General features: G+C 39.0%; 1 protein-coding gene across 3 annotated transcripts in view; it reads right to left on the bottom strand.

Annotated features, from left to right (window-relative positions):
• The window catches only part of ZFHX4 (zinc finger homeobox 4), a 150,238-nt gene that overhangs the window by 134,172 nt on the left and 2,790 nt on the right, over nt 1-13,276 (bottom strand). Inside the window, exon 1 of one of the 3 annotated variants that reach the window (XM_023920858.2) lies at nt 12,817-13,246. The exons of the other annotated variants lie outside the window; for them this stretch is intronic. The gene's annotated coding sequence lies outside the window, so the exon portion shown is untranslated. Of the gene's footprint in view, nt 1-12,816; nt 13,247-13,276 lie in introns of those variants that run through there. 3 annotated transcript variants of the gene reach the window in all.

Below are 13,276 nucleotides of genomic sequence, written 5' to 3' on the forward strand. Positions count from 1 at the left end.
ATGTCAACCATAATTATAAGCTCCTTGGTTTAACCACATATTATCCCTTTTCAAACAAACTTGATGTCAGACAAATTAAAATCAAGCAGCCAGCAATTTTGAGTTGAATTTTACATGATCTGCCAGTAACCTGATTACTTTAACTTCAATATCATTACAGGAAAAGTATTTCAAGAAAAATAATTACAAGAATTCCAACAGGAGACAAGCTTAATTGTATTGATTCAAAAGATGCATGTATATAGGAACCATGCTGAAGGAATAATGTTATCTTAAATCTACAGTTACTATTAAAATTATATTGTCTGGCATGAAAAAGGCAATTTGAGATCAGTGTCTGGAAAAGCAGAGATACAAAACTAACTGAAATAATTATCTTTACGCCATTATACTTTAAGCAACAAAATATCAGTGAGGAACAACTTGAAGGCATGAAGGTTTGCAGGTTTATTTACTGACTGGTGTATCTATTAGTACCAGGAACAAGTGGAGCTGTCAGGACATAATGAAGGTAAATGATTAGTTAGCACAGAGACTGAGCTCTTCTTCAATGCAATAAGAGTTAATTAAAGTTTACCACCAAACATCAACCAAAGCAGGATGTTGATCAGGTTTCAGCATTAAGTGCAAACAGACAATGGTTGGCAGCAATTAGTGCAGCTATCAAATGACATGCAATTATAATTATACATTTAAAACAGCTAAAGGCTTGTGGAAGGGAGGGAAGAATCCCATCAGCTTCTTTGACTACGTACAGTCAAAGTGCAGGAAACAGGTATCAGATATATCACTTCAATATTGTAAATCAATAGAATTAAACAAAAAAAAAAAGGTTGTACAAGCACATTATCTGAAAAAGGACAATCCACTGTACATGAAATGGAAGAAATCTGCAGGCAACTCCTAACAAAGATAAGTACTAGTTAGATTAAATAAATTACTTTACTGCTGCCACTCACACTGACATGCATAAACAGGGAAGTGTTTGGGGTTTAAAGACTGGTGGCTGCAGCTTTATTACACATTTTTATGCCAGACTCAAGGTAACCTGGTATCTTTAGTCCCTGTGGCCACATTGACAGCATGAAGGACCAGAAGGACCGTGGGCCCGAAGCCCATGACCACAAGAGCTGGTTTCACATGCTAGCTGCAAGCCTGCTGCAAGGAAGCCTGGGCTTACCAGAGGCAATTGCCTGGTACCTGAGCCACAGCCTAAGGCTCTGCCACACATCCCCTCCTCTCCAGCCCCTCCAGTCAGCACGTGCACCAGCTCTGCCTGCTCCCAACCTTACGCCCAAGTCTTGGGAAAGAAATAGGAAGTGAGAGATTTCCACCCTGGACAAACGCTGTGCATCGCACAGCAGTGACGCAGACGCGCGAATGATCCAGAGCACAGCGAGGCTGGCGCTGCCACCGCCACGCGCCGCTCCTGTCCCAAGGCCTTGCGGAATGGTGGCAGCCACCAGATCCGCCATGCAACGGAGGCGGTAACAATTTTCTTCTCAGCCTCCCATTAAAACCAAAGGAAAGATGATAAAATTGCAGCAGCACCTTTAAGAGCAACACCAAACAAAGGGAAAAACTGCTGTCGGCCCAGTGCTGACAGCCTGCTGAACGCCCTGTTAAAACACCCCCAGTTCTGCAGTATCAAACACACAAGGCAGGCAGCAAAGCAGGTAAACAGCCATTATTACCTGGAGTAGCCTCACAGACAATTAGCTACACAAATCTAGTATCCAGACAATTCTCAGTAACTGCTCCCCGCCCTGGAGGTGGAATAACTCACACTCACTCCTCTTGGGCTGGCGTAAGTGCAGGTAGTGGGATTACCTGGTTAAACATCTACACTACTCCACATCAGCTGATTAAGTCTGGCAAGAAGGATCCCGGCCTCAAAGAAATCAAGATCTCTTCAGCATTTTTATGGACAACACAGTGGGAAAAGCACCGTGCTCTTCCTAGGTATGTAACAGGAAGCAAGACAAAGCTTTCCAGCAGACAAGTAGCAGGTTTCCAAGAAAGCTAAGCTGTGACAAATTAAAACCTGATGATGAGAAGAGCAAAGGGGTTAGACAGTAGGATTCATTGCTGAAGGATACCACTGAAACCATGAATCTACCAAGATTTTAAAAAAAAGAATGGAAACTGGCTGCCAAAATTACCCAGAGTTATTGTAATGAATGTGAACAAAACAAAAACAAAAACATAAATTGCAAGGGATATTAAATCTTGTTTTTCAGAGGTCTAAAAAATTTGCATTTGCAATCTTGCCAAGGCAGGCGTATACAATAGATTATCCTACATCTGCCTACTGTGATATTCTTCAGAAGCATTTTGCACAGACTAGTCAAAGAGAGAAAAGGCTGGCCACCACAGAGTCCCAGTTTGGCAATCAGTATGTTTTTATATTATGAATTACCCCCTGAGTAAAGAAGTGTCTACAGCAGGGAGACTATCATTATATTTTATTTTAACTAACCCATGCAAAAAGACCATCAGCATCAGTCTGTTGTTTTAATTTTGCATAAATTTCCACTGTGTCAAATTCAGTAAACCTTCTTTTAAGATTGTAAACAGTATATTTTTTTTAATGCCCTTTTTTTTAAATTTTTTTATTTTAGAAAGAAACCCACATACACATGCAAAATGCATCAGGATGGGTTGCGTTAGTATGTTGGCTACCAGTTCTGATTTTCACTGGAAAGTGCACACGTTCACATTGCTAAAATTATTTTAATAAAATGCTTTACTGCTTTTCATAGTTCCTGGGCTGAAGCCTAGAGCAGTTCTACAGATTTTTTTTTTCCCTAACAAACCTCATTTTCCCAACTAATTCTGTTATGCTAGGGATTTGTGCACAGAGTTGGCTAATCCCAGTATTTCCCTAGAGCTGCATCTAAGCTATGGCCCACTCCCAGCACAAAAGTGTCTCCAAAAGCCCTTTCGCCCCCTTCAGCACTGATACACTCATTGGTCCTGACATTTTCACTTCAGCCATGACAAATGAGCTGATGGCTGTGATCAGATTGCACACGAGGACTGCTTTATCAAAGACGTATCATTAACTCTCATCACTGTCTTCCATTATGACTCTTTTGGTCAAATCTGTTGTGAAAATGCAAGTGAGTTTAAAAATATAACCAAAACACAGCAACAAACAAACTCCATTAAAAAGCAGGAAAAGAAAACCAGACTCGGACGGGATCAGAAAGAGTCTAGCGTTAACTAAATGTTTCTCTGGGGATTTAAGTAACTGTACTCAACCTCTGCCCCAGTGCAAACATGGCAGTTGACCGTCTTCGAAAGGTCCCTTCCCCCATTGCGGACCGTGAGCACTACTTTGCCTTTTTTAGAGAAACAAAAATATAGCAGCAGCCATCAAATATGTCTAAAAACAAAGTCAACTTTTTTTTCCCTTTTTAGTCTCTGAATCACTTCACATTCTGTGTGTCTGCTCTTATCAAAATATGTTTCTCAAATAAATCCCTTAAAGAATATAAAATTTTCATTTGAATCGCAGCCACATAATCATACTGTTTTCTGACTCACATTAAAAACACCAACATAAAGCACTGTCTGAAACGGAAATCGCTCAGCTCCCTATGAATACCACAACCTTTCTGTCAAGTTAGAACCTAAGTTCCAGTTACACGGTTCTTGTTACATCTAGAGGCTTTACAAAGTATATATTTGTTGTACCGTATTCTAACAATTCATCTGAGAATACACATCTAGCAGAGTCAACTGTAACACAACAGATCTTGGGAATGGAGGTCATGCTTTGAGATAAAGTGCTATTCACTTTTGGACCATGCAAGAAGCTCTTTATTCCTGTTCTTATTGGCATCAGTTCCCCCTTACCAGAGCAAGAACAAAGCCAAGTGCTCGTGTGAGGTTTATGAATAAATCAGAGGTGAGCCACTTTAAGTGCTGCCCATGATTTCCTTGTTGACAGTGAGCACTTAAACAGGCTTCTATGACCAGCAACTCCTGGCAAACCTTAATGGCTCCTAATCTGTACCCTGCTTCATTTCAGGAAAGAAACGACCTACCCCAATTTTTCTCAAGTCTTCACCTTTTGGGCAACTACTGTCCCACCTTTTTATGAAATTCACATTTGGGGACTGTCCTGTTTCAGTGCCAAGTTTTCACATAACACACAACATAAAAATCACCATTTTTTTTCCTTGAAAACAAATGACAGCTAATAAAATATTATTATGCTGTGCAGCCTAAGTAATTCCCAGACAAACCATTACACAATTCGGCGTTTGTTTAAATTGCATAGATTTTTAAATTAACCTAAAAGATATGCAGTATATTTGCCTCCAATTATTAAAATAATGTAAAAAATAAGCTGAGAGCAGACTCAACCCTTCTGTACAGCTACAGCTGAAATCAGGAATGTTTATAAATCATTACCACTGAACGTGTTTTAAAAATTCAAACAGCCTCAAAATCTATTTTTAAATAATACTAACATCGAAAATCAAACTAATTTCAACAGTAAACTCTTTGCTGGGCCAAACAAATCTGGTCTGGGAACATTAGAATCCAGCTGTGGCATGACACTAGGTGTTTCAGTATGTACGTCTTTGATGCACAAAACCACTCAGAGTGCTATGCTGTTCAACATTAAAGCTGTATCCTGCATGGAGAATAGATTTCAACATGGAATGAAATTCTTCATTTTTAAGTACTGTCTCTCCCTCACAACGCCTCTTCTTCCCCCCGTCCCCCCCCCTTTTTTTTTGACATGTCACCATCTCCAGATGGCTGAATTGACTCTGTAGTAGCTGAGTTATTGTCAGGCTCCCTGTTTCTGCTCTACTTAAATACTAACATTTTTTTACTCGGCTGTCTCTTGTTGCCTTTCCACCCACTCGGGAAGAAGCTGTGATTTCAGTGAGCGTTCCCCTCGGGGCCAGGGGCCGGCGGCCTGGCAGCGCTGACCTGCCGCTGCTGGAATTGCGGCGGGTGCCTCAGCAGATGACGCTCTTCTTTGCAAGGGCCTGATCCAAACCTGGGGAAATCGATGAGGCGGCGCTGGACTTTGGAACAGGCCCTCAGACAAAACTGGAAACTGCAAAAATGCTGCGGAAACCACCCCGTCAAGCGACAGAGAAATCCACGGCCCAGACCAGCTAAGACTTAAACTCCAGTGATGCTTTTCACTGGAACCAAAATGTCTGTCCCAGTGCACTGACAGACGACTCAGTGAGAAATTGTATTTTTCTTCCCTACAGAAATTAGTTGCTCCTGCTGGAAAAAGTCCCAAAGCACATTGTTTTGTTTTAGCAGAGTGGCTCGTGGTATTATGTGCATGGGGTGGCACTTCCCACCCCAGAGATAACTGCACTGCAAAGAAAATTATTTTTTTTTTGTGAACAGTTTGTGAAAACTCAAAGGAACTGAGAGATTGAGGGATAACATATGCCATATAACTAAATACTTTATTTTAGAAATGTTACATTTTCTTTAATTTAAACTCTTGGTGCTATGAACAAAATCAATAACCATATTTCAATTTAAAAAAAAACAAAAAAAACCAGAATAAAACAGAAAAGGACCTCAGTAAAACCCACAGGAATAAATTCCCTGTTTAAGGAGCTACTTTTCACTCAGAGCCTTATTTTCTGGAGTGGGGAAGGCACGGGAAGTGTTAGGTGGTAAACAAGGAGAATCTTAATTAAAGGCGGACAGCCATGGTTTCTCAAACAGGCAAACCACCTGCATTTGAAAACACCATGTAACACCTGGCAAATCCAAGGATATTTTTCCCCTCCCTTGTTATGAAAGTTCTGGTCCCCTGGTTACCAAAAATCAAAGGACCATCCCCAACAGATAGACAGAAGTAAAGCTTTGGCCATGAAAAGAGATTATTCTTATCTGTTACACTACCATCTTCTGGGACAAGTGTGGAAACAACTGGGATTATTCCAGGTTTCCATCAGTGCCCCAAACACTGGAGCACTACCAGTGACAGGTGCCTTGTCATCTCAGATTAGGTGAATTTATAAGGCAGCCTCGGTGTCAAAACAGGGAGGAGCAAGCCTTCAGCAGCAGCCTCTCACAGACCCTCAGCTCTGCTGTTACCTGGTAAAAGGAACAGAATTGACCCTGCTCAGCCTCTCTGGAAAACCTCTTACTTACAGACCTTCTCGTGCCTTCCTTAAAAATGGAAATGGTAGTACAAAAAGAGGAGATGAATCCTTTCGAATTTTATTTTATGGGATTATTATCAAGTGGTAACTACAGGCCTGATTCTTTTTTCCATTAATATAAAAACAGTTTGTCTTGCCAGTTTTACACTCACATTGTTCCTCTAAATTCAGGGCAGTAACTGTTAAATCACTTTGGGGTGAATGGGAAGAATTTAGTTCTTTTGCTTATATGATTCATAGGCCTTTTGTATATATTTCTTTGTTGCAGAAACAGAGTATTTGTCTACTTAAACACAGTTTTAAATGTATATCTGGTGTGCACATCGCTTTTTCTGCAGACACTGCTGCAGCCTATATGGCAAATGTTTTTTCTGAGGCATGGAAAGACCATGTGTACGTGTACGTACAGCCTTTAGTTTGTGAACTATTGACCTGAAGGACTATAACACCTTCTTAGGACCTGGGATAACCGATCAGATCACTGGGAATATTAAAACTCTGCTAGATTTGTCTGTAAAGAGACCCCAGTTTATGTATGTGTCTTCAAATTTTTTCTCAAAAATACAAAAAAGCAAATTAAATAATATTCAGACAAATCCCAATCTAAATCTCTCACTCCCTCCTTTTTCTTTTCTTTAATTGAAAGCCGATTCTGAGTAATGTGAATGTAAAACAGAGTGTCTTGATACAGGAAACTTTTATTTTGACCATATAACTTAGTTAAACCATTCCTCAGAATATTTTTTTTAAGCTGAAAATGTAATTCCTCAACAAGTCTGCCATGTTTCAGTCTGGCGCAAACTTTTCTGGTTAGTTTGGAACACGGCAAAAGTTGCAATAATAATGAAAATACTGGTATAAAACAGCTATAGAGTGACTATTAAAAAGGAATAGAGTGACATGTATTATAGACTAAACTTCCTACTTTTACTTTTCCAAAACAAGTTTATCTTCACAGGTCTGCAAAATCCTGCTATCAATAAATGTGTTTATTATCCCTTTCAAAAACAACAAATCTCAAATATTACCAACCAAAACCTACTAGGTTTGTTATACCTATTTGGTAAAAGCAGTTCATACAAGTCTTAGTTTTGCCTATCTTTTCATCTATTCACATAAACATATTTTGTGTTACATCTTATTCTTTAAAATCTTGAATCTCAGAATCTCGCTGTGCTGGGTTTCTGCCCATTCAGAAAGAATGCAGACATCACATAAGTTATTATTAACCCATGTGTTATCCAGTTCTACAGTGGCTGGAACTTTGCCAGAGACAACACATGGTGCTTGGTTAACAATATTTTAAAATATAAATTAATTTATTTTTTTAATTAACACATTTTCCTTATAGAAATACACTAATAAGCTCTTCCCAGAATGAAAGATATACCCTAAGCATATTCCTTCCAAAGAAGTTTTAAGGAATTTCATAAAGTAAGCAGCAAAACAGTCTAAAACCTCCAGAAGGTTTTTATCTTTGAAAAAAGAGATTTTTTGTGACTATTCTTCCCAAGCACTTTCTGCACTTACAGTTTTGGTTCATTTATCCATAAGCAATCCTAATTTCTTAGAGGCATCTCCAACGTTTAAATATTATCAGATCAAGCCCAATACTGAACTAACAAGCATTTATAAATAAATGTTCTGCAAACTGGAAAAAAATCCCCAAAACAAGTTAATATTTAGTCTGACTACCAAGAGTTTTCCACAGTAGCTCTAAATCGGTAATTATGTTGACCTGATGAAAAAGAGAGCCTATTTAATATGCACACATACAAATAATTATTCACACTGCATTTGATTTACATATGTACAAAAGAACCACTTCCCACTTTCAAAAGTGGCTCAACACTTATGGTATTTTAACTGCCCTAATTACTGTTGAGAGAACATAATTAGAAGCACTGATCACATTGTCAACAGCTAACCAGTTGCAGCCCTGGCTGGGGGCCTGATCCTGCGCTGGCTGGAGGCGGAGGGGGCCAGCGCTGACTGCAGGAGGAGGCCAGGGCCCTTCTCGCACCTGAATCTACAGGAATCCAAATGTTTCAAACAACCTGAGTACGCTGACACAGTCACACTGAACACCCCGCTCCTTGTGTGCATGTATCAATTGCTATTTCGGTAAGCTTTCTCTGTTTTCAAAGGCGAGCGAACAGAGTAATTTTTTCCCCAGCAAGGCTCCTATACCACTTAAACACTTAGCACTGAGTCAGAATTCATAACTTTTTCCAAAGGAGAAACAGTTTAATAATTAAAACAGATATTGACTAAACCCTGCTTCCTTGAATACCAAACTTTTATTAGATTATTATGTGTTGATGCATAATTTCCATTGGCAACTTTTAAAGCAGCTCCTTCCCTCCCTGCCGGCCCCTGTCCTCCCTCTTTCTTTCCCCCAAGCAAAGTGCTGGGAATCCTTCATACCCAATAGTCAATATTTGGTTTGCCTGTCATGTTCCTGGAGCTCCCCTCCATGCAAACCTGTGTTTCTTATCCCTTCGTTGCACTACTCTCGTACGTGTTACTTCACATGATGATGTAAATTCAGGGCATCTTAGCAATTTGCTAAAATCTGAGCTTCTGCTTGTTTTCTCAAGTCTTGGACAAACATAACTTTGGGGAGAGCTGAACATAGGCATAAAGAAAGAGGAGCCTGCATTTTCATCTTCCTTTCATCTCAGTCATTCAGTCAACCATTCAGTGCCCTATTCAACAGAGCTTTTCATTATGCAAAAAAATGCTAATCCTTTTCCGATGCTTTCACACTTGTATAAACCCCCATTCCTTCGACTGAAAAGCAATTATATCAGTTTACCTTTCTGTCAAAAACAGGATTAATATTCCAATACCAGAATCTCCTTTATTTTCCTATCTTTTGCTTTAGGAAACTAGAGATTATTAGTGGCGGTATTCCTTAGAGCAAGAATACATTATTTTAAATATGATTATTTTAGCCAAAGCACGAGGGGGGAGGGGGAGAGAGAGAAAAAAAACTTCAGTTGCTGCGGAAACTCTTTTCAGTGACAGAACTGACCTTCCCTTTGCAGAGGCCTGAATAGAATGAGCCTCACTCTGGTCTATTAATCAGAAACAAATTATGAAAGAATGTGGCTGGACTGGTTGACACTATCCTGTCTTGGGAGACTCAGTAACAGCCTAGTAACAATGTCCTCTTCATGGGTAATGAACAGCCATGACAAATGGGGCAGAGAAACTATTTATTTGCATATGCAAATTCTCACACAAGGGAAACATGTACAAACAAGTGTCATTGTAAGGTGGATTAGGCAAACAACGCTTTCTTTTTAGGACACTCTGCAGCCCAGAACATTAGTCAGCACAATTAAACCAGTCTCCATGGAGACTAATGAAATTTCACCATGGTATGAGTTAAATTAGATAGCTAGTTATGTGTTTTCACAATCCAACTTGAAATCCATTATTGTTTCAGAACAATACAGCAATTGTGCCTGGCTGATCTTTGCCAGCTCAACAAGCTCCTAAGTTGACAATTTGCATATGTTAATATAATTAAGCACTAATTACATGAAACTTGTACATATTCACATGCACTTTCCCTGGGCGCTTCTCAGTTTGAACCTTGGCCAAGTCTTTAACCCTTTGAATGAATTTGGAGTAGCAAAGCTCTGCCTTCTGGGTACAGCCCCAAGGCAGATGCAGAAAAGCTCTTCATTTATAAACACAAAGCTTAACCTGGCTTCTCATATTTCTATCAACAGGCTAGAAAACATTTTTGTATGTGGTGGGGTAGGAGAAAGGCCGAGAGGTGGAGGGAGCTGGACTGGAAGTACTTTAGAGACCCAGCTCTGGTGACCTTTTTGCATATGAAAACACAAATATTTGCCCACCTAACAGGTCACAAACACACATATTGCCATTGTCACAGGTCTTCAAGACCCGAATTGTCAAAAACTAGACTGGGTTTTATGTCAGAGCTCTCAGATCCACAAAAATGGGAAAGAGAAAAGGAAAAAAAGAGCAAGCAGTAACTAATGAGCTTTACATAAATATATGCAGAGGCAATTAAGCAGTGTTAATTACTATGACAGCAGTTAATTGAATATAATTAGATATTTTAAGCTACTGACTAAGGCATAGTTAAGATTAATTTTATTGAGATTAATTGTAAATAAGAATAGATTAACTGTGTTTTGACAGGCATAAAAAGTAGATCTGCAAATTAACTAGGAGAGCAGAAACTAGCACAAAAATCATATATTATCTTAATGTCACACCTCAGAATCATCTGCTCAATAAACATGACTTTTCAAACCCAAACAGACAGGAATCTTGAAGAAAAACAAACAGCTTGCAGAGATTAAAGAGCCTTTTGTCCTTTTTCATGTGCATTTCTTTTAGCAGACTAAATTAAGCGAGTCTGGTGTACGTTTTTAGGAAGGAACATTTCACACTGAATGGAAAAAATGTTCTATCACATATGAAATTCATGCAGCTGTGCGGAACCTAGTCCAGATGGTCTAAGACTATAAAACAACACTAAATGATAGACAGTAGGGCCTTCCCAAGATTATGTGATAAAGTCACAACCTCATATTTTGACTTAAATTTTCTGTCATGTATTGTTTCCTCCCAGATCAGATAGCTCCATTTTAATTTTTAACTGATCCTGAATATTCAATGGGAACTCTCAATAAACATTACTGATAAGCATATGAGCATAAATCATAAAATATTTGCAAAATGCCCCCTTAGCTTCATTCAAACAATGCTGAATTCGAAGTCTCCTGGTCCCCCCACAACACTAAACTGTTCACACCACTTAGCTTAAATAGGTAAAAATGCCTGGGTTTAAATATGCTTCAAAAAAACACCAAAACACATTCTACCAGCAGATTAATTCATGCATGCTGCTTAAGAAAATTAACAACAAGGCTGAAGAATGCTGAACAAATCACTAATAAGAAAGGAGCTTCAATTGATTTTGAAATAAATCAATAGGTGATTAACACAATATTTTTAAAGCAGTAGAATGTATATATATTATATAAGCATATATATTATATTTTCAATACCTTTTTAGCTCTTAATCGAACAAGGGCTTTACAACAGTGAGCATGTCCCTATATTGACTATCAACTTCTCTGGAATGCCTTTAGTCTTTTATAACGAAAATCCAAAAAACGGTCTGTGAAACAAGGCTACGACAAGCCATTCTGCAGTGAAAGATTTTAAATCATCCAGCCTCTTCTAATAGACTTGAGACTTATTGAGGTAGAAACCATAAAAAATGAAGAAGGGAAATTTAATCCCTGAAATATTGATTTGCACATTAATATCATATAGGCAGAGGGCAATTTGGCTTCATGGAAATGACACATTGTCGACCCTTGGTGAAGTCAGAGCCAATCTAACTGCTGAACATGTCTGAATCTCAAGAGTTATTAAGGGCTTCCCTTCTTGCCTTTATGACTTTTCTTCAGCCTACCAATGCAATCTTAAATGTATTATCTTTAAGAAATAATTGTAAAACCTCAGGGGTTTTCCAGTTAATGGAAGGGAGGCTAAACCACATCAGATTCTGAAATGCAACATTAAACCCTTGCAATCAACAAAACCACCTCAATTCTCATCCATCCAGTGCAGGATCTAATATTGTTATTAGAGATAATCAAATTTCATTGTGTAAATTTAGGCTCATGGTCAGAATGGAAGCAGTAAATTCTGCAATATTAAACAGTGATTTTTCTCAGCCCCCTTTATACGTTCTTTCATGGTGCACTATCTTCAGAAATAAACCTAAACTATTGAAAAATCAAGGAACACATCTGTCGCTCTGTTCTGAAAGATGCACGCAATGTTGTTTGCCATCTCCCCAGCTTTCCTTTAGTTTTAACTTGATCTAGCGGATAAGTTCCATTTTAGAGAATAATAAAGCAGTATCACTGCATAAACCAAACAGCAGGTACTATTACTGTGACTTACACAGATGGTTTACCTGACCTTTCTTTGTTCCTGGGGTAGGTTTCACTTTTGCAGATTTACGACTTTTCCCTCTATATTTCATTGACCCTCTATGTTCATTATCATAAAAATGAAAACTATTGAATACATGTTTATGTTGGCAAAGTCCAAAAAGCCCACGACTAAAGGATAAAGAGATGCTACAATGCACTGTGTGGATCTCTAGATCGTACACTATAAATATTCAAGCACAGATAACACGAATAACTGAATAATCCTGGTGAGCCTCAGCTCTGGAGCCAGGTGCAAGAGGTTAAAACAGCTGGCTAGCCATCTTTTATTTTGTGTGCCTTCCTACCGGCTGAAACCGCAAACCCTGAAAACTAGCAGATATTCCCTCAAGGTTGATAGTCTGATTTTTTTCATTTCAACCAGTTTAGTAGGATCCCCCAGTAGAGAAAAGACAGAAACTCCTTAAATACAGGCAGTTGAATAGGAAGTGGAGCAATGATGATTAAGGCTCTTCCCCCCCCACACACACCCCAACCTTCAACCCCCCGTTTATTTCCACGATCTTCTTTGTGCACCTTCCCATCCAAATGTTTGTATTCCTTATTTCAAAGAAAAGCACTCCGGATCGTTCTGTCAGTTTTGCCAGTAAATATAAAGTAAAACAAGTGTTGATGGCACTGAGAGTGTTACATACCCAGGCTGTGTTTTTGCATTGCTCTCAATGGAAGCGATCGATGCCCATGTCACAGTCGCGTCCCAATCGCAGCCAAGTCTCTGCCTCAATCTAACCAACAACAGGCAGGGCTGCAAAGGCTTCTCACTACCTCTTCCATCCATCCACCACCAAACTAAAAATATAATGCTACATATGATCTTTTTAAACACTCCATCACCGCTCCTAAGGATCGAGCCACTGCAAATCCAGGGGAAACACGATTGGAAAAAAAAAAAAAAAAAAAAAAAATACACCATCAAAAAAAAAACACCCTCACAGCAGCCACCCCAAAAGCACCCGAGCCCTCTCTTTCCACTCTCTGGCTCTCCTCCTGCCAACTACATAATCCTTGATAAAACTGGAGCAAGGCTAATAAAAAGAAAATTTAAAAAAAAAAAAAAAAAAAAAAGAGGACGGAATGGAGCCGAGGAAATGCAAC

Source organism: Cyanistes caeruleus, chromosome 1 (genome assembly GCF_971803275.1).
Source record: "Cyanistes caeruleus chromosome 1, bCyaCae1.hap1.1, whole genome shotgun sequence".
Lineage (NCBI taxonomy): Eukaryota > Metazoa > Chordata > Aves > Passeriformes > Paridae > Cyanistes > Cyanistes caeruleus.